Below are 4,824 nucleotides of genomic sequence, written 5' to 3'. Positions count from 1 at the left end.
TCGGTCTGCCTTCACCCCTGTTAGAAACAAAGCCCTTCATTCAAAGTTTTCCCCACGTAATGATTCAATGCATCTGCCTCCCCAGACTTTGCAAAGCAGCCGCTGAGCTGAGGGTCTCTCCCTTGGATCCAGTAGTGATGCTCTGGGTGACTTTTGGGAATTGCTTCTGCTCAGGCTTTGCCACTGGTTGCTTGCGGCAGCACTGGTCGCTGGTCACCGTGGCACAATCTTGTGGTTCATCGCAATGGCCACAAAGCAGTAAAAGGTTGTTCTACAGGTTGTTAAAGGAAAGAGAAATAGGTTTGGTGCCTTTAGCTTGGAGCATGCAGCACAAGGTAACCTCTACAAGCCCGCCAGATGGTGTTTCAAAGCTTTGTCTGCATTACCATAATTGCACATTTCCTTTTTCCCTGGAAGTAAGACATGCTAGCAAACAAGTCAGTTGAACAACAATTGGTTTTCTTAATTTTTAGCTCATCTTGGCTTCTTGTATGTGGAACAGGTCAAGCAGTCAGAGCTGTGAGTCTGAGTGCAGGAAAGAGATTAGCGTGCACTTGCCCACGTAGTTGTTGTGGTGGTGGGTGGCTGAGCCTCTGCCAGTGCTTATTTTTACTCTCCCACTTAATATTTTATAGACTTAAAGGACAACAGAGGGAGAAGGAGCTCAGTTATCTGTTTCTCTGTCCTGATCTCTCCCCGTTGGCTAGAAGATGCAGCTCCATATAGTCAAGAAGTGAGAGATGCTGCGATTTTATTTTTCAGCCTTGCCACGTATTTCCACGCATTGCCTGCATTTTGATGGAGCAATTGAAACGCACCTCCCGATTTCATCTTGCAACTAGATTACCTTTGGGGGTGGGGAGGCATTAAATCCAGGATTAAATTTTTGGAGGAGATTTCGATAACTTGCTGCAGTCACTAGCTTTGTGCTGCTTTCCCCACCCTGTTCCCCCCACCTGTGCGTGGAAGGGATGACTTGTCTGTGCCTCGTGCCCTTCCATGGCTGGGCCTTCTTCTGCCTTTTAGCTGATGGAAACCTCAGCCAGGGTAGGGGACAGTAAGTGGGATGCTTCGGCTTTGAAAACAACAGCATAGTGTATGAAACAGGGAATGGGCGTTTGGCTCTTTGCTGCTGCTTTAAATGATCTCTGGCAAAATATTTTCCATTCCTGGTGACATCTGAGGCTTTAAGCTACTTGCATTTAATCTGCAGATGGATTTAAAGCATGTGATCTTAAGGATTTTGAGGTGTTCCCTTGTTCAAAAAATGACCTAGAAAGCAGCAAAAATTGCCAGGACTCGGTTGTCTGGAAGTGCAGGAGGGCACCCCTAGCCGTCTCCCAGAGGGAAACGTGCTGCTTGCTGCCACAAGTAGGCCTGATCCTGCTCCTGGGAGCAGTTTTTGGCTACGGAGCCTACCTCCAGCCTGGCCAGCAGAGTTCCCACAGCACACAGCTCCTGTGGGCAGGGGGAGGCATTTCCACAGCCAAACCCAATGGGACAAGCTGTCCTGGCAAAGGGGTGGCAGAGGTGACTTCACCAGGGCAGCCTGTCCTCTGTGTTCCAGTTCCCCAAATAAATAGTTTCTGGTGAAACTCATGAATTACTGTGTCGGCCCCTGGAGGCAGAAGATGCTCCAGAAGGAAATCATTGCATGTCCGAGGCATTGGACAACCACCCAGGGAGCTTGCGGAGGATCTCTTGCTCCCACCTAGTGCTTTCTGCGTCGGTCCGGAGCCGCCTGCTGCTATGTGCCAGCCTAATGGGAGGGCTGTACTCAAGCATGGCCATGATTTCCATGACTTCACCCCAAACCTCAGCCCTTCACCCGATGGAGCTACCTGCTGCTGCCCAGAGCAGGTGTGTGAGTGTTTTGACCAGGAAAGACGGGAAGGAAAGTCCATGTGGCGCTGCCTGAGTCGCGCCCCGGCGTGTCCTTGTCAAAGCCCCAAACGCTTTTTGCTGATGTCTCTGTGCAGAAATGTTATCTCCTGCCATCAGGATCCTCCCACGTCCATATCAAAAGGACTTTGGCCATTCCTTGTTAAATAAACATAATTATGTAAAAGGCTTCATAATTGCTTTCCCCCCTTCGCAGCGAGGATCCCAGGCTGTGAACATCTTGGGTCCGTATGAATAGCACACCCAGATTGGGAGCTGGTGCTCATTTCATTTCTCTGCTACAGAAACCTGCCAGGGTTTAGCAAACAGGCTTGAAAGGAAGTTTCCATTCTCCAAGTACCAAGGCCTGTGGTGTGCCCAGCCTTGTTGGAGAATTGCCCACAGCTGTGGGGTGTCTTCTGTGGCTTCCCAGACACCAGGATTGGCCCCCAGAATAATGCGGTATTGAAGCAGGCAGATTCAGTGGCAGCAGAAACCCAGACAGGCTTTATGGCTTCAGGGACAGTGGCACAAAATGTTCCAGCTTAATGAAGAAAAGCTTGGGCAATGCAGCGCATTATTTTGGAAAAAGAAAATGTCAGCCTATTCATTACCCATCCGCCTTTTTGATGGTGGCAGGGGCAGACAAAATTTCAGCCTGGTTCTGCAGTAGATCTATCCTCTTCCTGGCTGTGTGCATGTGGTGAGTTAGGCCAGCTCATGGGTCTCTTCTGGGCTCTTCTTTTTTTTGTGTGTTAATCGATAGAAAGACAGCAAAATCAGCGTGAAGCTCCAGGACAACCTTTTGAAGATGCTCAAAACCCCGCACCTCATCCAGCAGGCGGGGAGTCACTAGGCAGCTGCATTTTACAGGCACAAAGCACCAGGTGCTTCACCCCAAGCGTGAGGCTAGAGCTTTTGGTACATAATGAAGTTTTAATTGCAATGCAAATGAGCACGCGCTTTGGCTTTGGGCCATTCGTGCTGAGATGTCTCCGGTCTCTCAACCAAAACTCTTGTCGTGCATGCAGAAGTGGAGTGGCCAGGTTGCTGTCCTGATGGTGATGAACCACCTCGGAAAAGCAGAGGTCCTACAGACGGGTTTCTTTCTGCTTCCCCGGTGAAGGTGGCCGTTGTTTTAATCCTCAGCACTATCATTTAATCATTTAAGCACTCACATTTAATCCTCGCGTTGGCTTATAGTGAGAATTTTAACTTGGATTTCAAAGTTTAACAAGTTTAACAAATTGAGCTTCTTCAGCTTGTTTGGCTTAGGAGCGACATGGCAAAGACAGCCCTATTTGTGGTGGGGACAAAGTGCATCCCGGCTGGCTGCCAGGCACCGCGCACCTACGGGTTAGCCAAAGTTGGTTGTGGTGAGGAGCTGTACGGATCTGGAGGGACATCTACTGCATGCTAATGAGCTGAGTCTGGGTGAAGCCTCTCAGAGGAGAGCAAGTGTTAAAGCTGTTCCGAACTGCACCATGGCACCACGTGGAGGTGCACGAGGATGAGGGGGAGGCAGGGAGAAACACACGGGAGCTGAACAGAGGTTCCAGACAGGTCTCGTTCCAATTTTCCTCCATCTAAATCCTGGCTCTTCAGCCTTCCACCTTTCACTGTAATTACACCTGCCCAAAACGTTCAGATAAAGCTTCTGACTGCAAAATGCAGCTATCCCATATCTGTGGTCAGAAACTCTGCACAGTCATAAGGCAGTCCCATTGCATCGTCCTGCATTTTTGGACTGGTTTTGGAGAGAAATGTCATGTTGGCATCTCTAAGGCATGCTGGCACTTTTGTTTTTGCTCTGCTGTCGATTTTAGGCCACTTCCTTGGAGAGAAGCAGGCAATAGTGAGGCACCACGGATGGAGCTTTATGTCCTTCCCCCCTGAGGTCCATGGAAAAGCTTGTGATATAATTCTGTGTGAAAATGAGGATTAAAGAAAAGGAAGGAAAGCAAAGGGGCAGAATGGACAAATAAGCACTATAGTTAGCCTCTTTTTTGACCTGCTTGGGTTGGAGTTTTCCATGGGAAGAGCATCTGGAAGGCTAAAGACAGGTGGGAAGTCCCTGATGTCCTGAGCGTGCCTTCCCCCTGTCTCCTCTGTGATTTTCTTTCTCCATCACCTTTCCTGCATGTGCGAACACTGAAAGATCAGGATGGGAGGATTCATTTTCAGATGGTTCATGGAAAAGATTGCAGACTCCTATGAATTTATATAAGGGAAGTGTTTGGTTTGATTTGGTACCAGCCCTTGATGACTTGCAGGAGACCAGGAAACACTGTTTCCATGCAGGCTGGTTTCCAACCACAGCTACCATTGCTTCTCAAGAAAAAAGTTCCTGGCCATTGTCTTGGAAACCCACCTTTTCTGGAGGAGCTGGGTTGTTTTTTCGCAGGCAGGAAGGAGCTCAGAGGGATTTAACCAAGCTGTTAGCGCTTCAGCTGAGGGTTTTGCAGTCCAGACAGTCCCTTTTCTGTGCCAAAAAACTTGGTTTGTTCTGCATTTCTGAGCCAGGGCGGGTGGGCATGGTCAGGCCATGTAGGGTAGATGGGGACCTGTGGGTCCCCATAGCCTCATTGAGCAGTCTTTTTAAAAGGAAAAAGTTTAAGATATTCCCCTAAACCTGTTTTGAGGTACTATCAAACTTCCTTTTCCTCCTTGACGTCCAGCAACAACTGAGTTGCCCTTCCTGGAGCCACAGAGCCACAGTGAAGTCTTTTTCTTGACTCTTTGGATTCCCTGGGGTGAGATGACAGGGCAAATCATCACCATCCAAACCTTGAGAACTCTATTTCTTCACATTTCATGATGATCTAGCAAATACATCACCTTCAAGAAGAGTTCTTGTCCTTCCTGCTAATTCACAGCCTACTCCTGTGGTGTCCCAGCTAGTTTCCGTCCTGGGATTTAACAAACGTGGCTCCCCCAGGGCTG

This window comes from Anser brachyrhynchus, assembly GCF_964034855.1.
Source record: "Anser brachyrhynchus genome assembly, chromosome: 6".
Lineage (NCBI taxonomy): Eukaryota > Metazoa > Chordata > Aves > Anseriformes > Anatidae > Anser > Anser brachyrhynchus.
The sequence above is the reverse complement of the archived record's forward strand: the minus strand, read 5'-3'. Positions refer to the sequence as shown.